This window comes from Rhinolophus sinicus, linkage group LG06 (assembly GCF_036562045.2).
Source record: "Rhinolophus sinicus isolate RSC01 linkage group LG06, ASM3656204v1, whole genome shotgun sequence".
Lineage (NCBI taxonomy): Eukaryota > Metazoa > Chordata > Mammalia > Chiroptera > Rhinolophidae > Rhinolophus > Rhinolophus sinicus.
The window spans coordinates 150611917-150635353 of NC_133756.1; the positions used below are offsets into that span (position 1 = coordinate 150611917).

General features: G+C 39.7%; 1 pseudogene; it reads left to right on the top strand.

Annotated features, from left to right (window-relative positions):
* Positions 1–18169: 18169 nt before the first annotated feature.
* LOC109455076 (small ribosomal subunit protein eS27) lies at positions 18170–18426 on the top strand (annotated as a pseudogene).
* Positions 18427–23437: the final 5011 nt, after the last annotated feature.

Sequence of the window (23437 nt, forward strand, 5' to 3'; positions counted from 1 at the left end):
AATATTTTAATGTTAACTTGCTATTTTTTCCCAGAACCTTCCTTCTTTGTGTACTATGTCTGCTGCTCTTATTCTCTCAACTCCCCACCCCATCCACAAGTCTGGGACACTGGATGAGCACTTCCCAAAAGAGACTGCCCTCTCGGTATGTTCTGACCCCCTGGGGTCCAATGGAGAATCCCCAGGACACTTGGATCCTCCTTCTGCCCTACCTCTATCGAGCTGTGCATCACTAGAAGGCAAGTTTCTTTCCTCCTCTGGGTCTCAGATTCATTCTAAAGTTAAATATGAATGCTATTTATATTATTTATGCAGCATTCCTCCCTAATACTACAGAAAAATTAGAGGATGTATCCTTCAATTATAAAGGACACAGTTTTTCTGTTCCATCTGGTCCAACGAACATGAGTACACAAGTTGATGACAAAATACCAAACTAAAACGTATAAGCTGAACTGCTCCTGCGAATGATTCAGACCATCTTCAGATGCAGAGGTGGGGGGTGAAGAGGGAAAGCACGGAGGTAGATCTGGAACCCACTACTATTAACTAACTTTGATCAATAGCTAGCTCTACCCTACAACTTAAGATTGTATGCAACATGGAGAACTACAGCCAGAAGACTAAATAGAAGAGCAGAAACCGCTGCTGAAATCCCTGGAGGCTTAGGAGTGCCCATCTGGTCAAATGACCTCATTAGGATTTCGCTCAGAGTGGAATAGAAGATGCGTCTCTGATTGCTAAACTGAAACATGTTTGAATTGCCCTTTACCCACTGCTTGACATTTTCAGGGAAGTGGAAAAGGTCTCATCTGAAACAAGAAGGATTTAGGGAAGGAATGGGACAGAACTTCCTAACAGCAAATAGAACATTTCAAAATTATTATATACTAGCAAAGGATGGGGGAGGAAGGGAAAACCAAAATCAAAGAATAAGTGACCAGTTAAGTCAATTGCTATTTTTAGACAATGGGCTACTAAGCAACTTTCAAAATGATGGTGTGTAAATCTTGTAAGTTGTTCAGAATCCATGGTTAAGGTAGAAAAGACAAACTACAAGTCAGCATGTACAGTACAATTATTTTTTTAAAAAAGAAAAAGTCTATGTTTACATCTTTGTAACAAGATTTACGTCTGGGAAGTGGGATAATAAGCACACTTTTTTCTTAAATATATTTCTAGCTTTTCTGTTTATGAGCTAAAAATATATGGAAATTTAAAAAATTAAATGCATGTACATTGTGTGGAACTTTCTTCTCCCAGCCTTCTGCTAAGGACTACATAGTTCCTGCTACCCTGTTCAACTGAGGCAGGTATAACTTTTCAAGTGCTTTATCTCTAGCAGTTCTACGAATGTCTTTTATCATTCCTACTTTTAACTTGTTTCTTTCTAGTCTTTTATGTCAATTTTCCAAATTATCCAACCTCTGAGTTAGAGGAGGCTTTAGATAGATTTTATGCATTCCAACCTCCAAATCTGTATCAGGTAAGATACAGATCAGTTAAGAAGCAGAAAACCTCAACTCAACTGTCTAAACCAGAGTTCAGCAAACTACCACCTGAGACCTGTGTTTGAAAATAAATTTTGATTGGAACACAGACATGCTTATTTGTTTACATATTGTCTACTACAGCTGCTTTCACACTACAGTTACAGAATTGGCCTACAAAGTCTAAAGTGTTTAACTGAAAAAGTTTGCCAACTCCTGCTCTAAACAATTAAAAAAAAAAAAAAAATTTGATTACTTCACAAAGCCAGAAGCTCAAAAATGGAAAACTCCAGGATTGGTTTGTCAGTCGTCAAGGATCTGGTTCCTTCCAAATATCCACTATTCCATCCTCATTGTATCAGCTTTATCCCCAGACCAGCTCCCCTCATCGTTGGTGGTTCCAGGCATCACATCCTGACCTAGGCTCTGTGCCCAACAAAAGCAGATGCCATCCCTTCTGATATTGTTTCTTTTAAGAATGGGGAAGCTTTTCCTTTTGGGGGAAAACATCTCCTCTTCGTATCTCATTGCTGCCATCACATTCTCAAGCCTAAAGCACTCAAGAGCCTGGAATTTCTTATGGCTTCGACTAATCAGTGTACAAATGAGCTAGAGCTGGAGATGTGCTCTGGTGGGCACCGTGTCTCTTAAGGACTGGGCTTGACATTGCGGAACACGGTACCCAAATTACAGTGACCAAATTACAGAACAGGGCTCATTATTGTGTCATGTTCCAAGAAGTCCAAAAGAGAGCTAGGACTGGTTCAGAGGCTCACAGATATAATGTCCAACAGACATAGCTGTATATCTTAGTCTTTACCTGACTATCGGTCACAAGATGGTTACCAGACATCACGTTCACAGTTTATGGGAAATGGGTGGGAAATAAGAGACCAAATGACACTGCTCCCTTTTTAAGAGCTTTTCTAGTCCCCCACATAACAAGTCCCCCTTTCATCTCACTGGCCAGAATTATGTCACATGATCACCCCTACCATACACAACAAACTCACGGCTAACGTTAACAGTGAAAAACAGACAGTGTTTCCTCTACGATAAGGAACAAGACAAGGATGCCACTCTCACCACTCTTATTTAATACAGCACTGGCGGTCCTAACTAGAGCAATTAAGCAAGACAAGGAAATAAAAGGCAACCAAAATTTTTTTTTTTTTTTTTTAGCAGGGTCTTTTTTCTTTTCTTTTTTTTTTCTTTAAGATTTTATTGGGGAAGGGGAACAGGACTTTACTGGGGAACAGTGTATACTTCCAGGACTTTTTTCCAAGTCAAGTTGTTGTCCTTTCAATCTCAGTTGTGGAGGGTGCCATTCAGCTTCAAGTTGTTGTCATTTCAGTATTAGTTGTGGAGGGCGCAGCTCAGCTCCGGGTCCAGTTGCTGTTGCTAGTTGCAGGGGGCGGAGCCCACCATCCCTGTGGGACTTGAGGAGTTGAAATGGCAACCTTGTGGTTGAGAGCCCACTGGCCCATGTGGGAATCGAACCAGCAGCCTTTGGAGTTAGGAGCATGGAGCTCTAAATGCCTGAGCCACCGGGCCAGCCCAGGCAACCAAATTTGAAAGTTAGAAGTAAAATTATTGTTATTTGCAATGATATGATTTTTTTTATAAAAAATCCCAAAGACCCAACCAAAAACCTGTTGGAACTAATCAGTAAATTCGATTAGGTTGCAAGACATAAAATCAACACGCAGAAGTCAGTTGCTTTTCTATATAATAAAAATAAAACATCTGAAAAACAAATAAAATTATCCTGTTCACCATAGCATCAAAAACAATAAAATACCTAGTTATAAATTTAACCACGGAAGTGAAAGAGCTGTACACTGGAAAGTACGAAATATTGTTGAAAGAAATGAAAGAAGACACAAATGGAAAGATGCCCTGTGTTCATGTATTGGAAGAATTAATACTGTTAAAATGTCCATACTACCCAATGCAATTCCTATCAAAATTCCAATGGCATTCTTCACAAAAATAGGGGGGAAAAAATCCTAAAATTTGTATGGAACCAAAAAGACCCTGAATGGCCAAAGCAGTCATAAGAGAGAAAAACAAAGCCAGCAGTATCACACGTCCTGATTTCAAACTATATAAAACTGTAGTAATTAAAACACTATAGTAGTGGTATTAAAAATAGACACATAGACCAATGGAACAGAATACACAGCCCAGAATGAACCCCCCACATATATGGTCTACTACTCTTCAACAAGGGAGCCCAGAATACCCAATGAGGAAAAGATAGTCTCTTCAACAAATGGTGCTAGGAAAACTGGATAAACGCATACAGACAAATGAAATTGGACACCTATCTTACCCCACTCACAAAAATGGACTTGAAATGGATCAAATAATTAAATATAAGACCTGATACCATAAAACTCCTAGAAGAAAATGGAGGGAAGAAGCTCCTCAACATGGGCGATGAATTTTTGGATATGACACCAAAGGCATAAACAACAAAAGCAAATGTCAAGAAATGGGACTACATCAACTTACAAGCTTCTGCACAGCAAAAGAATCAACAAAGGTGGTGGACGAGGGTAAACGGGGTGAAATATATGGTGATAAGGAGAACTGACTCTGGCTGGCGAACACACAATGTGATATTATAGATGATGTCTTACAGAATTGTACACTTGAAACCTGTGTAATTTTACTAACCATAGTCACCCCAATAAAGTTTAATTTAAAAAAAATAAACAAAATAAAAAGACAACCTATAGAATAGGAGGAAATATTTACAAACCATATATCAGATAAGGGGTTAATATCCAAAATGTATAAAGAACTTATACAACTCAATAGTAAAAAACAATCTGATCAAAAAAATAGGCAGAAAAACTAAGTAGGCATTTTTCCAAAAAAGACATCCAAAAGCCAACAGGTACATGAAAAGGTGCTCAACATCACTAATCATCAGGGAAATGCAAATCAAAACATCAGTGAGGTATCACGTTACACGTGTTACAATGGCCATCATTCAGAAGACAAGAGATACCAAGTGTTGGCGAGGATGTGGAGAAAAGGGAACCCTTATGCACTATTAGTGGGAACATAAATTGGTTCAGCCACTATGGGAACAATATGGAAGTGTCGCAAAAAAACAAAAACAGAACTACCATACAATGCAGCACTTCCACTTCTAGGTATATATCCAAAGGAAGTGAAAACAGGATAGCAAAGAGAGATATGCACTCCCATGTTTATTTTACTGCAGCATTATTCACAATATCCAGGATATGGAACAACAAACTAAGAGCTTGTCAACTAATGAATGGATGAAGAACGTGTGTGTGTGTGTGTGTGTGTGCACATAAACATACACACACAATTGAATATTATTCAGCATTGAAAAAGAAGGTAATCCTGCCATTTGCAACAGTATGGATGAACCTTGAGGACATTATGCTAAGTGAGATGTCAGAGAGAAAAAGACAAATACTGTATGATCTCATTTATATGTGGAATCTAAAAAAGGCAACTCATAAAAACAGAGAGTAAAATGGTGCTTACCAGGGGCTGTAGGGGGCGGTGGGGGAGGGGAATAGGAGAGATGCTGTTTAAGGATACAAACTTGCAACTAGAGGGCAAATCCTGGAGATCTAACGCACCTTATACTAAATACAGACAATACTATATTATAATCATCAAACAAGCCAAGAGACTAGATCTGAATTATTCCCACCACAAAAAAGAAATAATTATGTGACCTGATAGATGTGCTAACTATTCGTACAATGAAAACCATATTACAATATACAAATATGTCATATCAACATATTGTACACCTTAAATTTCAACAGTGTTATATGTCAAATATATTTCAATTTTTAAAAAAGAGTGGCTGAAAAATACAGTTCTTTAGCTGGGCATTTTTACTTCTCATAATGAAATTAAATTTCTGTGAGTAAAAATTGATATTGGGTAGGCAACTGGAAGTCTACCAGAAGTGAGTCCTTGAACAAATTCAGGGTTTTGATCAAAAGAAAGGAGGAATGAGGATTGGGAAGGTAATCCACACTATTTACTATATCCAGTAAAGAAAAACCTCTATAGCGTCTCTGATAAATAATTATATTTTACCACCTATTCATCTCACATTGTCCAGTCTAGACAAGAAAAGAAACTATAAACAAAGCTCTTGCCTCCCTTTATTTGGATAGAGAATATCTCAACTGAACTGGGAATTAATGTCCCCTTGTCCTCTGCACACCTTGGTTTAATGATACTGCAAAAAAAAAAAAAAAAAAAAAAAACCTTGACCATGTCCTTTTCTTTTGGATTCCTCATTTGATCCACCTCCTGGGCATACTGTTCCTTAATTAACATTTGGGATGAAAGGTGATGCAGAAACACCAGTGTCACAAAAACAAATTTCAAATATTTTCTTTATGGCACGGAGTAATTTTCATCCCTGAATTTCTATCCTTGCCATTGGAAATAATGTTTAAAAATCATTTCAATTTCATTCATTCCATCTGACAAGCTAGTGTTGAAATTATTCTTTAAATATTTAATAATTGCTTGAGACATTTCCCTTTATTATAATTCTGTGGTCAGAATCCCCTGGCTCTTTCATCAATCCCAGGGTCTGGAACAAACAGAGGCAGTTAATTTCCAGGCAAACGTTGTCACATGATCTCTATTCCAATTTCCTGAAGGTCAAATGAAGCACTCAGTTGAAGGAGTGTGTGCATTCCTCACCTTCCCCCTCACCAGTCACTCTTTCACTGTCCATCTGCCTCCCCCCACCTCCACACACACGCACACACCCTCCCATCAAATCAAGCCAGGCTTCTCTTAATCATCATCAGGGAGACAAAAAGGTATAGCTTTGGAGCATCAAGCCACAATTTCACACTCCATTTGCACAAGAACTCAGAAGGCCACTAATGTGCTGTTTGCTTTTTCGCATCTCTGCAGTCATCATGAAAATGTATTTTGGCACGTCTCCCAGGGCATGGGAGCTATTTATGAGAGCTTGTCTTGAGGAGCCTACATGCAACATTAGGATATCCACTGCCATCTGCAAACTGGACATGGCCCAGAGACATTTGGGAACAGACCAGGAGAAGTTTGATATGTGAGGAAGGTGAAAGTAAATGTCACTCTTCATTTATTTCAACACTGCCTGTCTCTCTACCAATCCAGTCCCACTTGCCAGGCACTTGTAGGATCCATACACACTTTACCAACCCTCTTCTAGATCACCTGACAATATAAAATCCTACCTGTTAACCCATGGTGATGACCCAAGTCACATCCAGCTTTTCTTTGCATGCTCAACTCATCAACTTAGAAGGAAACCTGTCTCAGAGCATTCTCTCTTCCCTGCCATCCGACACTTTCATATCAGAAAACACCCTTCCCCAACATTTACCACATGAAATATTCAAAGTAGCAAGAGAAACCAAGGCCAGATAATCACCTCTGTCCCACAGTCTGTTCCCATCATAACCATAATGCCACCACCTGCCACACTCTTCCTCAGTTCGGAGCTCTTGCTGCTCTAAGCCACCAAGAAACAATTTACATGTAGGATCATTCCCACTTGATCTCTAATTACTGAATACCAGCCCTGTGCTAGCCATCGAAAACAATGAAGAATTCCTTATCTGGGGAAAATTGCAGTCTGCCAGGGTCACTGAAACAAACTTTATATCACACACACACACACACACACAGCGCACCAAAAAAATGTATACACACTTTAAGAAAGGAAAACTGTATTAAAATTGTATTACTCAACATATACCGATAACAAAAGATGAATACAAGCCATGTTTCCAAAAAGACATCCAAAAGCCAACAGGTACATGAAAAGGTGCTCAACATCACTAATCATCAGGGAAATGCAAATCAAAACATCAGTGAGGTATCACGTTACACGTGTTACAATGGCCATCATTCAGAAGACAAGAGATACCAAGTGTTGGCGAGGATGTGGAGAAAAGGGAACCCTTATGCACTATTAGTGGGAACATAAATTGGTTCAGCCACTATGGGAACAATATGGAAGTGTCGCAAAAAAACAAAAACAGAACTACCATACAATGCAGCACTTCCACTTCTAGGTATATATCCAAAGGAAGTGAAAACAGGATAGCAAAGAGAGATATGCACTCCCATGTTTATTTTACTGCAGCATTATTCACAATATCCAGGATATGGAACAACAAACTAAGAGCTTGTCAACTAATGAATGGATGAAGAACGTGTGTGTGTGTGTGTGTGTGTGTGTGTGTGCACATAAACATACACACACAATTGAATATTATTCAGCAATGAAAAAGAAGGTAATCCTGCCATTTGCAACAGTATGGATGAACCTTGAGGACATTATGCTAAGTGAGATGTCAGAGAGAAAAAGACAAATACTGTATGATCTCATTTATATGTGGAATCTAAAAAAGGCAACTCATAAAAACAGAGAGTAAAATGGTGCTTACCAGGGGCTGTAGGGGGCGGTGGGGGAGGGGAATAGGAGAGATGCTGTCTAAGGACACAAACTTGCAACTAGAGGGCAAATCCTGGAGATCTAATGCACCTTATACTAAATACAGACAATACTATATTATAATCATCAAACAAGCCAAGAGACTAGATCTGAATTATTCCCACCACAAAAAAGAAATAATTATGTGACCTGATAGATGTGCTAACTATTCGTACAATGAAAACCATATTACAATATACAAATATGTCAAATCAACATATTGTACACCTTAAATTTCAACAGTGTTATATGTCAAATATATTTCAATTTTTAAAAAAGAGTGGCTGAAAAATACAGTTCTTTAGCTGGGCATTTTTACTTCTCATAATGAAATTAAATTTCTGTGAGTAAAAATTGATATTGGGTAGGCAACTGGAAGTCTACCAGAAGTGAGTCCTTGAACAAATTCAGGGTTTTGATCAAAAGAAAGGAGGAATGAGGATTGGGAAGGTAATCTACACTATTTACTATATCCAGTAAAGAAAAACCTCTATAGCGTCTCTGATAAATAATTATATTTTACCACCTATTCATCTCACATTGTCCAGTCTAGACAAGAAAAGAAACTATAAACAAAGCTCTTGCCTCCCTTTATTTGGATAGAGAATATCTCAACTGAACTGGGAATTAATGTCCCCTTGTCCTCTGCACACCTTGGTTTAATGATACTGCAAAAAAAAAAAAAAAAAAAAAAAACCTTGACCATGTCCTTTTCTTTTGGATTCCTCATTTGATCCACCTCCTGGGCATACTGTTCCTTAATTAACATTTGGGATGAAAGGTGATGCAGAAACACCAGTGTCACAAAAACAAATTTCAAATATTTTCTTTATGGCACGGAGTAATTTTCATCCCTGAATTTCTATCCTTGCCATTGGAAATAATGTTTAAAAATCATTTCAATTTCATTCATTCCATCTGACAAGCTAGTGTTGAAATTATTCTTTAAATATTTAATAATTGCTTGAGACATTTCCCTTTATTATAATTCTGTGGTCAGAATCCCCTGGCTCTTTCATCAATCCCAGGGTCTGGAACAAACAGAGGCAGTTAATTTCCAGGCAAACGTTGTCACATGATCTCTATTCCAATTTCCTGAAGGTCAAATGAAGCACTCAGTTGAAGGAGTGTGTGCATTCCTCTCCTTCCCCCTCACCAGTCACTCTTTCACTGTCCATCTGCCTCCCCCCACCTCCACACACACGCACACACCCTCCCACCAAATCAAGCCAGGCTTCTCTTAATCATCATCAGGGAGACAAAAAGGTATAGCTTTGGAGCATCAAGCCACAATTTCACACTCCATTTGCACAAGAACTCAGAAGGCCACTAATGTGCTGTTTGCTTTTTCGCATCTCTGCAGTCATCATGAAAATGTATTTTGGCACGTCTCCCAGGGCATGGGAGCTATTTATGAGAGCTTGTCTTGAGGAGCCTACATGCAACATTAGGATATCCACTGCCATCTGCAAACTGGACATGGCCCAGAGACATTTGGGAACAGACCAGGAGAAGTTTGATATGTGAGGAAGGTGAAAGTAAATGTCACTCTTCATTTATTTCAACACTGCCCGTCTCTCTACCAATCCAGTCCCACTTGCCAGGCACTTGTAGGATCCATACACACTTTACCAACCCTCTTCTAGATCACCTGACAATATAAAATCCTACCTGTTAACCCATGGTGATGACCCAAGTCACATCCAGCTTTTCTTTGCATGCTCAACTCATCAACTTAGAAGGAAAACTGTGTCAGAGCATTCTCTCTTCCCTGCCATCCAACACTTTCATATCAGAAAACACCCTTCCCCAACATTTACCACATGAAATATTCAAAGTAGCAAGAGAAACCAAGGCCAGATAATCACCTCTGTCCCACAGTCTGTTCCCATCATAACCATAATGCCACCACCTGCCACACTCTTCCTCAGTTCGGAGCTCTTGCTGCTCTAAGCCACCAAGAAACAATTTACATGTAGGATCATTTCCACTTGATCTCTAATTACTGAATACCAGCCCTGTGCTAGCCATCGAAAACAATGAAGAATTCCTTATCTGGGGAAAATTGCAGTCTGCCAGGGTCACTGAAACAAACTTTATATCACACACACACACACACACACAGCGCACCAAAAAAATGTATACACACTTTAAGAAAGGAAAACTGTATTAAAATTGTATTACTCAATATATACCGATAACAAAAGATGAATACAAGCCATGTTTGACTTCTGCAATTACAAGAGGTGCTCAAAGTGGTTACCATCAGCATCCAGACACTTCTGATTAAGGCAAACTACTGCTTGAGCAACACTCACCAAAGTGTCCACTTGTATACATTTTTTGGCACCCTGGTATACCGTGTTACCCCGAAAATAAGATCTAGCTGGACAATCAGCTCTAATGCATCTTTTGGTGCCCTGATCAATCAGCAAGCCCAAAAATTAATATAAGACCTGGTCTTATATTATACTATATAAGACCCAGCCAGACAATCAGCTCTAAGGAGTCTTTTGGAGCAAAAATTAATATAAGACCAGGTCTATATAAGCTGTGTGTGTGTGTGTGTGTGTGTGTGTGTGTGTGTGTGTGTCTAACACATGCACATATATGTGTTAAATGCTAGAATGGTGGTGTGCACACATGGATATATAGAAGCACAGAGAAGGGATACTTCACAAAACCAGAGAAATAAGAAGCTCCTTCTTGGGGAAGAATATGCATGATGAGTTATATCTTGAAGAAGGTATAAGATCCATTTTTGTCAAGTGAAATAAAAAAGGTATGGGGCAGAGAAAATGACAGGAGCAAAGGTGCAGAAGCAAGAAACCTAAAGGGAGGAGATAAAAGCAGGCAGTTCTGTACTACAAGAGTGAACATGTGAGGCCGGGAGTGAAACAAAATGAAGCAGGAGAGATGAACGAGGGCCAGGCCGGAGAAGGCCTTGTATCCCGCGCCAAGGAACATAGATTTTATTCCACACAGGGGAGCCGCTGAAGGGGTTGTAGCAGGGGAGCTATATGCTGAGATTTATGCTTTGGATAGGTCACTCTGGTACATGAGCAGAGGATAAATTTAAAAGGGAAAAGACAGAAGCAGGTGGCAGTTAGGAGGCTGTGGCGGTCGAGCAGAAAGGAAGTTATGAGAGCAGACATCATGGAGACAAAGGAAGGAGATGGATTTTCAAGAAAATATGCGGGAGGAAAACTTGGTAGGATTTGGTGGTCATCTGGATCTACGGAGTAGGAAAAAAAGGTAGGAGGTTAAGATGACCTCCACCTTGGGACTATGTATGACATGTAGAAGAAGGGGTTGGCGCGAGCGGAGAATAGACACTGAGTTCTGTTTTGTGCATACTGAATGATAGAAGATGCTTATGGGACAACTCAGTGGCTAGGTCCACATGATAACTGGCTACTGGAATGTGGAACTAGGAGACCACGTCAGGGCAGGAGACAGAGATATGTGAGTTATTCACCTACAGGGGTTAATAAAACCATGACACAATATGGAGGTCACTTTATCAAAATACATAACACAAGAATAAAAGTAGAACTAGTAAGCGAGGGCTGGGAAAGACCACTGCTGAAGGGAAAAGCAAAATAAGAGCAGTCCGTGAAAAGCAGAGAGGAGGACTAGACAGAACTGAAGAAGATAATCAGGGGAGAGTGACAGAATAGAAGCCAGGGAGGTTGCGAGTTTCAGGAAGAAGAATGGATTTGCAGAAAAACAAAGCAAATTCAACACATATATGTACCAGTTTCCCCTCAAAAAAAGACCATTAAAATGTTTTTAATTTATAAATGCACAAAAAAATATAGACTAAGAGATACCAGCAGATTGGACATGTCGACGTTTTGGAAATTGTTAAGCAGTTGGGCAAGTGTCACTGACTTAGCAGAGTGGAGGAAACTAAAACATAGGTTTTGGGATGGGGAGGGTCAAAAGATACCAAAAAAAAAAAAAATATTTTACAGCATGCTCAGGGAGTGGTGAGCAAGTACCTTTGCAACTCCAAGTATGATCAGGCTGAAAATGGAAAAATAGTGTGAAAGTTTGTATGAAGAAGAGTTCAAATGATGCCCCACAGCTGGTGTATTCCTTGCCCCACAACAACCCAAGACTGGACTTTTAACCTCTAGAGAGGTTGACCAAGAGCGATTCCGGTCTGAAGGACAGCAGGTCCACATGAAAGTAGGAGCAAGGAAATCTCACTGAAAAGAGAATAAACCAGTAGAACTCTGGTGTGGAGCCTCGAGACTCCTATCTCCTCCTCTCTGGCTCCCAGAAATGCTGGCAGCCATCCTGAGCTACACCTCCCACATACATACCCACCCCCCACCTCCAACACACATACCTGAGGCAGGAGATAGAGGTCTCTTTCTCTGTGGGAAACTGACCTGCACAGGGGAAAAGAATTATACAGACTGACATTTAGAGATCCACCAATGAAAATGTCAAGTCATCACCTTATAAGCCTTCACTGAAGCTCTGTTACCACCGAGAGTTTCCAGTCACTTCCAAACACTTTTCCATAATTGGAAACAGTGGCAATGCAGTAAAGCTTTAAAAATATATAATTAATATCTTCAAAAGAGGAAAGAAGATATTGTACCTGTGATGCAAGAACAATTTGTATTTTTAAAAGAAAATTACTAAAACAGGAATGATTGAAAATAGTATGTACGACACACAATTTCATTTATATGTGGAATCTAAAAACAAAATAAACAACAAACAAAACAGAAACAAACTCATAGATACAGAGAACATTTTGATGGTTGCCAGATGAGAGTGGGGCTTGGAGGATGGGTGAAAAACGGGAAGGGGTTAAGAGGTACAAATTGCCAGTTATAAAAATAGTCACGGGATGTAAAGTACAACATAGGGAATATAGTCAACAATACTGTAATAACAATATATGGTGTCAGATAGGTACTAGATTTATTGGGGTGATCACTTCACAAGTTATATAAATGTCCAATCACTATGTTGTACAACCAAAACTAATATTATGTGTCAACTATAATTGATAAATTAAAAAATAAAAAATATTTAAAGAAAATGGTATGCCACAACACCAGATATTGTAAAGTATATTCATTCAATAGATAGGATTAGAAGTTGAAGTAAAGTCCCCTGACAGGAGAAAAACAAGCAAAAATCTAAAAAATTCTAGACATAGAGAACTAAGGAAACACACAAGAGAGAAGCAAAGAAATAACACAAGAGAACTTTCAGAACTGAAGGATATCACTTTCCAGAATGAGAAAGTCCAACAAGTACCCAACACAAAGGATAAAGAATAACCACACTAATGTGCATCATTGTGAAATTTAGGAATATCAGAAGATACCCTAAAATATTCTAAAGAGATAAAACAGGTCATCTATTTATTCATTTATTCAACAAATAGTTATTGAGGGCCTATAACGTACAGAATTTATTCATAAGATGGCTTAAGACTACAGAGCAGAAGTAAATTTGGGAGTGAGCTTTATGGATATAGGTATCAGCCAGAGAGAACAGCAAGTGCAAAGGTCCTGAGATCCAGTGTCCTTGACATGTTTGATGTACAGCATGGAAGCCAGTGTGGTCATAAAAGAAAGAGTGCGGAGAATGGGAAGGGACGAGGTCAGAAAACGAAGAGGGGGCAGATCCAGTAGCACCTTAGGACTTTGATTTTTACTCTAACTGGGCTGGGCAGCTATTAGAGGGTTTTGAGTAAAGGAACTGTATAATTGACTTACTTAAAAATAAAAATCTACCCTTGCTGCAGTACTGAGAATAGATTATAAGGGAAGCAAAAGTCAAAGCAGACTGTGAAGAGGCTACTGGGATAAGCCAAGTAGGTTTATAACAGATAAAATCCAAGCCTTGATCTTGGACTTTCAGCCTCCAGACTGTAATGATATTCATTTCTGTTGTTTAAGCCACCCTCTATGGTGGTTTGCTATGGCAGCCCTAGTAGACTCATACAAGGTGGGCAGGGCAAGCTTTCTTAGTCACTTAGAAGATAATGTCAACAAAGGAACAAGACAAACAAATGAGAAACAGAAACTCATAGACACAGATAATAGTTTAGTGGTTGCCAGAGGGTAAGGGGGGGTGGGGGGTAGGGGTGGGGGGTGGGAGATGAGGGTAAGGGAGATCGAATATATGGTGATGGAAGGAGAACTGACTCTGGGTGATGAACACACAATGGGATTTATAGATGATGTAATACAGAATTGTACACCTGAAATCTATGTAATTTTACTAACAATTGTCACCCCAATAAATTTAATAAAATAAAATTTAAAAAAAAAAAAAAAAGAAGATAATGTGACCTGCAAGTCAAGGGAGGCAGCAGCGGCAGATGGCTAAGCTTAAAAAGACTGGTAAACATTGGAAATACTTGCTGATTAAGACTGATTCAATTGAGGTTTATCCCCTCTTAAATATAAATGTCCTGGGGACAAATGACATAGTGAATAGCAGACTTATATTCCAAGTCAGTCATTCTCCACCAGGGGCAATTTTGACCCACAGGGGACATTTGGCCCACCAAGTTGTCACACCCGGGAGACAGAAGATGCTATGGGAAGCTGGTGAGTCGATGCCAGGGATGTCATTAAGCATCCTCTAATGCACAAGACGGCCCCCACAACCAAGAATTATCCAGCCCCAAATACCAATATTGTGGAGGTTGCCAAACTCTGCTCTGCATGGATAGAATCAGATTCCTAACACAATATCCAGTTCTGCAAATTACAAAAGTCAAATATATACAGAGACTAGGAACCACAAAGACAAATTTGAGCCATTTATCCCACGTATTCACGTGCAAAACAATGTTAGCCTTGGCCATGCTGGGCCGCGCTGGCTGCCCTGCTAAAAGGACAGCAGAGTGAAAAGAACATGGACTTTGGAGTCAAATAAAACTGAGGTCAAACCCCGACTCTGCCACTTTAGCGCTGTGTGATCTTAAAGAAGTTACTTGACATCGTGAGCCTCCAAAAATGGAGGGGAAATGCCTTGAATTAATATGTGAATAAAATAAGACACCGCACATAAAATGTGCATAAAACACTTTGCCACGGAGCAATAATAGCTACCTTTTTTTTAATGTTAACTATGTGCCAGGATTTCTCTAAGTGCTTTATAAGAATTAATTCATTTAATCTTCACAGCAACCTTATGTGGTAGATATTACAGAGAGTGCAAAAAAAAATGTATACACGCTTTAAGAAAGGAAAAAATTATTAAAATTGTAATACTCAATATATACCGATAACAACAGCTGAATGCAAGTCACGTTTGACGTCTGCAATCACAAGAGGTGCTCAACGTGGATACCATCAGCATCCAGACACTTCTGATTATGGCGAACTACTGCTTGAGCAACGTTGACCAGTGTCCACTTATATACATTTTTTGGCACCCCGGTATTATTATACCCACGTTACAAAAGAAGAATCGAGAACTGGAGCTGTCATCCAGAACCAATCCTCATCATCCTCAGGTAACACATAAAATTAGATATATAAAGCATTCGTTGCATATTTGAGCTTGACATACGTCCTAGAAACAGTTAAGGACAACCTCTATATAAGAGTTCTAAAATTGCAAACTTCACTACTGTATGAATAATGGGCTTCCTAAAAATGGGTTGCTTTGACCTCCCCCCTTGAAGCTTTGGATTTAGGTTAACTACTACTTCCCAAAATCCTTCTAAACCAAGATGTTATAGAAACGGGAGGCTGAGAAGCCAATGTCCCTACCCACGGAGTTGCTCACAATCCCAAGAGAAAGCAGACACTAGAACAATTCACTAATTTCAGCCAAGGGTGGTAAGTATAATTATAGGGAAGTAGACAAACTACTGTTAAGAGAAGAGAAAAACCACAAAAGGATAGAAGGTTCTGAACATCGAGGTTATGAAGAAGAGACTGGTGACCAAAAAGAGGTACAGTGGAGTGAGAACGTGAGGACGTCAACAAACATCCACCCTTGGACTGAAACTCTCCAAAGTCAACATGGAACAACTGAGAGCAGCCATAGGGGAAGAAAACAGATTCTCAGAAATGAAACTATTCATATCAGGGATCATGGTCCAGCTGAACACCAGAGACTGAGGATGCAGGACAACTGTCTCCTGCCCTCGAGGCGCTTGCAGATGAATGGGGAAAGCAGAGGAGGATATCACAGTACAAGGCACGATCTGCCATGGCCGAGGAAGGAGACACTTAGCCCAGGCTTGGCAGGCAAGAGAGGCTGTGGGGGTCCTTCTGGAGCAGCGATAGCTCCCCTGCATCTTGAAGATGGGTGGGGTAGCCATTCACAAGGCCTGGGAGGAAGAGGAAAAGGGTCGTCCAGTCAGAGTCCACTGAAGGGTCTCGGTCAGAGGAGGCTCCTCATTAGATTTGTATTTCAGAAAACTCCCTCTGGCTACAGTGTAAAGAATGAATCGGAGGCGTACAATTGTGCAGACAGGAGCAGTTATGAGACTGTCGTGGGGACAAGGCATCTAAACTGAGAGGATGTCAGTGGGAATGAAACATACCGATCTGAGTGGTGTTCAGAAATCATCATCAATTCTAAATCTCTCTTTAGTAAAAATACCAGCTGACACCATTTACGAAGTGGTTGTTACAATGCTGGGCCCTGTTTCAAGCACTTTCGGGGTATCAGTGTGTTTGTCACTAACAGCAACCACACAAAGAGCAGATGAGGACACTGAAGTGCCTGTGAAGTGGAAAAGCTGGATCTCAGTCTCAGACATTTCATCTACGTGCACATACCACTCGCCACATTACCAGGGTTTGAGCTAAAAGCCATGTCTGGAAATACAGAGCGGGGAGCCACGCCTGTACCCCGCTGCTGCCCTTGAGAGCTTGTGCCCAAGGGTGCCCTGATCAATCAGCAAGCCCAGCCCTCTTGCTCTTGGGTCAGATTAAGTGGAACGTGCCCGAGGGAGATGACGAGACTCGGGGGAAAAAAACAGAAGGTTGTGACTGGAGGAAAGAAGACCGTGTTGAGATACGGAGAAGGTCAAAAATGTGGCCAAACTGAGGTGGAACGATCCCACTGGAACTGAGACGGCCAAACCTGATAGAGCAGAAACGTTAGCTACATGGGAAGATAGGCCTGATATGTTGTTAAATAAAAAGGTATTATTTACAAGGCAAGAGATGAGTGTAAGTTGCATGCTAATGGGTTATGCCTGAACTGTAGATACATTTTTTTCATTTTTCATCCCTTATTTATCCTTTTTCTAAAATGGTACCTGTATTATTTTAGTAAAGGTGAAATAATCCAAAAACTGGCTGAAGTCAGTTTTTTGGCAAAGCAAGACGGAGGCAACCACTGAAGTCATGGGGACAGAAACAAGAGGGTCCCAGTGGTGAACACCTGACATCAAAGAAGTTGGAACGAGGGTAACGTCATTAAATGACATGAGATTCAAGAGGGAAGAAAGAGTGAAGGCCCGGAAGCACATTATAAACAAGAACCGGTCCAACTCAGCATGTACAGCAGGGAAATTCAAGGTTAAAGTATCATCAGGGGAGATACCATTTTTGTGTTTGTTTTTGTTTTTTTTAATTTCTTTTCTTAATGCAAAAAAATACATGACACTCAATTTACCATCTTAACCATTTTTAGTGTACAATTCAGGAAGTATTTTTACATTGCTGTGCAACAAATGTCTAAAACTTCTCCATATTGCAAAACTGAAACTCTATACCTACTGAATAATGACTTCCCCGCACCCCTGGCAACTGTCCTTCTCCTTTCCGTTTCTATACTTTTAACTACTTTACATACTTCACATGAATGAAATCATAAAGTATTTGTTCTTTTGTGACTGGTTTATTTCACTTATCATAGTATCTTCAAGATTCATCCATGTTGTAGAATTCATCCATGTGTTAGAATTTCCTTTCTTTTTCAAGGCTATATAGTATTCCATTGTATGTATATACCACCTTTTCTTTATCCAGTCATCTGTCAATAGACATTTCGGTTGCTTCCACCTCTTGGCTATTATGAATAATGCTGCCATGAACATGGTTGTGCAAATCAACACTGGTTTTTTGATAGTGCAAAAAAGGGGAGAAAAAATTCACAAAGTTGTGATATAAAGAAAAGCTCGCTTTTCCGGAGGTGACGACCACCCCACAAAAACGTGACTCTCACTAAGGATCTGTTTTATCCCTCTCCAGAAGAGGAGAGGAGGAAACACAAGAAGCTGCACCTGGTGCAGAGCCCCAATTCCTACTTCATGGCCGTGAAGTGCCCAGGATGCGAATCACCACTGTCTTTAGCCATGCACAAATGGTAGTTTTGTGTGGTGGCTGCTTCACTGTCCTCTGTCTGTATGCAGGAGGAAAAATAATGCTTACAGCAGGCGGCTCCTTCAGAACAAAGCAGCACTAAAAGCACCCCGAATCAAGATGAGTAAGGAGCCATCCCAATAAATATATTTTGGATAAAGAATTTAAAAAAAAAAAAAAAAAAACATGTTCTCAAAGGAGTGGTGGTTCCAGAAGACACATTAGAAAAGGTAGGAGATGCCAGGACAGGCAGAGTAAAGATCTGGATTCCAATGAAAGCAGAACAAGGTACCAAAGTGACCTGCCTACCTATCTATACTTGGAAGACTGAAATTTCTACTAGAGACTGGCATGACAAATTTCTAAAACCCTCTCCATCAAATCATGCAATTCTTTAGCTCCTTCTGAAGATCCCAGCATGTTTCCCCAAGCACTAATTAGTCCATTAACAACTATGCCCCCAAACCTGGAAGTCTTGTCCTCTCTCACTTTTCAATCACACCAGAAATTTCAGCATCCCAATCTCTGAGCAACCTCTGCAGTGATGTTTTGAGAAAACTTATAGAGCTAACACTGAGGGATTACATCCGTATTAGAAACTGCCTTGAGAGAAAGGAAAAGATGCAAAGAAGACAGGCACAAATTGAGGAGAGACATCATAACTTAAAATCGATTTAAGTACAATACGTCCCTTGATTGAAAAGACAGTACTGAAAAATAACACTTGATGCAGAATTTTGCCTCTACTATTAAGTCCAAAGGTCCGTGTGAGCACATTTCATGTATTTCTTTGCCTTCAGGAATAACTGTAACTCTCCAACCTCACACCAAAAAGAAGCTGAAAGGTAACCAACAGATGGCGGAAGTTCACAGTCACATATCTCTTCCATCGTCAAGTACACACATCCGGTGTGATCAGATGACTGTGCAGCTCATCGTCATCACTAACACACAGAACATGTGTCAGACACGTTATTAATCTTCACTTGTTTATTCTTCAGAACAATCCTGTGAGCGGGGTTCTATCATCATTCTTATTACAGACGCAACAATTAATGCACAGAAATGAATTAACTTACCCAAGATCAGGTAAGAGTCAGAAGCAGGATTCAAACTCAAGGAGTCTGGTTCAGATTCCATGCTCTTAGCCATCACACTGTACAAAGGTATAATAAACATCTGCCCACCTACAGGATATAAACACCATCTTGGATGCAAGAGTTCTACATCCAAACGGTAATTCAAAGGCAATGACGGCATTAACATCACTACCATTATTTAGGCTCAAAAGGAAACAATCCATCTCCTCCTCCAACCAGTCAGGAGTGATTCTCAGATTCATGAAACCTGAAGGTGGAAGGAAGATAATGCAAGGGAGACCACATGTAGCAACAGAACAATTATTAGTGTAAGCAGACTTCAAAGTGCTAACTTATGCTAACTAGTCATAACTTACACTGAAATTAACAATGAAAGACTTAAAAAGAAATTGATGGTCCTCATGTATTAATAACAATTGCATAGGTAGTTACAGTAGTCCCTCGGTTTTCAAATGTCTCCGTTGACGAACATTTCAGTTTATGAACGCCGTAAACCCGGAAGTAAATGCTTCAGTTTTCAAACACGCCTCAGAAGTCGAACATGTCACGCGGCTTCCGCTGAGTGCAAGATCCTGAGGCCTAGCTGTCGGCTGTTTTCGAACCTTTCAGAACTCAAACGTCTTCCAGAACGGATTACATTTGGAAACCGAGGTACCACTATATTTTAGTTCATTTCTTCAGATTTCTTATTATAAAGACACTGAGCCAATGAAAAACCTGTTTACTCCCTTTTGATATTCTGCATACACGTATGATAGGACAATGGTATCCAGCCCCCTAAAGTATGCAAAAAAAAAAAAAAAAGAATCAAAAAATTAAGGTAATGAGACGTAAGAGGCTAACTCATTCTTCCACCAACCTGGGTTTCTCTAGATTCTTTCCCCGTCCAATTTCCCAAAGATGGAGAGTTAACTTTTGTCCAGGAGCCTCTGTCTCCATCCTCAGCCTCTGTCAGTCGGCATTTGAACATGTTTGTTGTATGATGCCTTACTGCCATCATTTTGTTATCAACTATTCCAAGTAACAGGTCTATCCTGACTTACAGTAACCCAGGAAAGCAGTTGAGGAACAGAGTTTCTTTCAGAGACACATTACAGAATCCAGTTATGCTGACACATAATTATGTTCTCTGCATTACAGCCAATATTTTAGATAATTACCAAGTCATATGTAAATTCAGCTCTGTCCAACATTTTAAAGAATGATGTTCATATTCTAAAACTGGTAAGGAGTAGAAATTTATACGCTCTGTGGTGATCATGCTTTTGGGGAGTATATTTAGGGCAGAACAGGCTAAGTATCAAGTTCTCAAAATAAGAAATCCTATTATACCACATGCACCACCTTCCCCAGATTTCAACATTTTCTTGAAGCTTCTAACAGCATTTCCAGTGACCAAAGAACCAAAACTTTCTCAAGGTTACTGGGGAAATGTGGTAGGTGGGCAGAGAAGAAAGAGACACAGGAGCAACCATTATAGAAAAAATATCACAATAGTAGCTAACATGTGACATTTTTCTGTGCCCTAAATTAACAGCAGGCTAACTCTAGAGGAGATGCAGTAGCCTCATATTGAGTAAAGGAGACGAATAGGTCAAATGATACACTAGCACAATCCCTAAATGTCACAATATCCCAACAAGCTAAGAACAGAAAGTACAAATTTACACCTTCAAGCATGTAATTTCCTCTATTCAAAATACAAACATGACCTTATTCATCCAAATCAAACCAACAAGTTGTGACATTTTTCTCATTTCAAAGATTAATATTCAAGCAAGCAACTTAAATTTCTAACCCTGAGTTCAAAAATCTAAGAACTTACCCCTGCAGAGTTCAAGAACCCGGGAGCCTTTGAGGCAGGAAACACAATGCAAGATAGTTTGTGACTCATAAGTCACTTTCCTACATCGTGACTTCTCCAAGGGTGGCTGGTCAAACCTAATTTTCTCCTGCCGGTCTCACCCAGGAACAAAAGCTACACACTCAGGAGCTGTCCCACATGCAAGTGCTGAAGCAGTTCTCCATCTTTCATTTCTCTTATTCTATATGGTTTGAATGTCTCATTCACATAAACACTTAATTCCTAGTAGGTGTTCAATGGTACCCAATTTTTGCAGATAAAATAAGTGTTACTTTTGTTCAGTCACACATTCTCAGTAGGTCTTCCTGGCATACATCTGAGATTATGAACACAAAGTTCTAAACCTATTTAAATCACAATCCTCTAATGCTGAACTCATTAACTGAGTGCCCTAACTAAAGAAAATAACTAGTCGTAGGCCAATCACACCAGCATTAGTACAGAAATATCCATAAATATCAAGAAAACGATAGTTAAGTTTTAGTTATCCATACTAATAATGAAGGGGGCAGTGGCATGGTTAATCCAAAATAGCCTGCAATCCAATATTAAATTTTATTAGGATTAGGAATTCATTGTGTGACTTTCTTCCCAGAAGATTTACCTTCTGATTATGTTTTCCATGATGAATATTCAAGTGAGAAACTTAATTTCTATCTTACAGTTTTAAAATTTGTAAGCTTCAGCCTCCATCCCAGGCTTGCAGAACTGAAATGTAATGTCTTTCACTAAAGTTTACGACACTACCATAACTTAGTATCATCCCATCCTAAACTTCCCATGGATGATGAGTTATCATTAGATCCGAATGTCACGCTTTCCCAAGAAATAAAGACATAATGATTCAGCTCACTATTTCTGAGCTCTTCCTCTCTCATCGTTTTAACTCATCTGTCTTAGTCTGTCTGGGCTACTATAACAAAACACCATAGATTGGGTAACAACAAATACTTATTGCTCACAGTTCTAGAGGCTGTCAAGTCCAAGATCAAGGCACCAGTTAGGTCACTTCTGATAAGGACTTTTTTCCTAGCTCATGGCCAGCGCCTCCTTCCTGTGTCCTCCAGGGGTGGAAGGGGAGAACATCTCTGGGCTTTCTTGTACGAAGCATTAATCCCATTCATAAGGGCTCCACGTGGCTTCATGACTTATGTACCCCAAAAGTCCCCACCTCCCAGTACCACCATCTTTGGGAGTGAGGATTTCAGCATACGGATTCTTGGAAGACACAAACATTCAGACCATAGCATCATCCTATTTAATTAACTCTGTGTTACCTACCCATCCATGTATTGGTTCAAACATTTGAGCACCTGTATTAGTCAAGCTGTTCCTGTAAAAATACTGAGTAAAAACTACCTTGAAACCCAATGACCTAAAGCAAGAAGCATTTATTTCTTGCTTATAGATCTTTGAGTTGGCTGAACTCAGGTCAAGCCTTTCTTTTGGTTCAACTCTGCTCCATGTATGTCCCCAGTTGCCTAGGACCAATGGTTCTAACGGATCACAAACACACAAGAAGACCAGCCATCCATGCGCATATAAAACCTCTATTTACATCATGACTGTTCACATTACGCTGGCTAAGGAAGTCATATCTCCATGCTCAAAGTCAGTGCGGCAAAAAAGTATACTCCACCCCCAGAAGGAAAGAAAGATGGTAAATTTTTTAGCAAAAAACCCTCCAATCTATCATTTAATAGGCACTAGACTCTCCAGCAGGCTCTGGAAATGCAAGAATGAATAAGTCATGATTCCTGTTCTCAAGGAACTCACATTTCAAGAAAGAAAAAAAAGGTATGAAAAAATAATCTTAAAACTACAAAGGATATATCCAAAATATTATGTAGGAAGGGGGACAAATGAAAGAGTCTGATGCTTTTTGAGCTGAGGAAATCAGCACAGGCTTTAATATTTGAGTGTCTAAGGTGGAACTTGAAGATGAACATGAGTTTCCAAGGAAAAACATAAAGGAAGAATGTAGAAATGTGAGTCAGTGGTCTCTTCAATAAATGACAGGTCATATGGTGTGACCAGAATCCAGCTGATGTGAGGATGGTTGAGGACAAAAATCAATCCTATAAGCTAAGTTATGGACCATATTAATGAGTTCAGAATTCGTGTTATTGGCAATGAGGAGACTGGTGGAT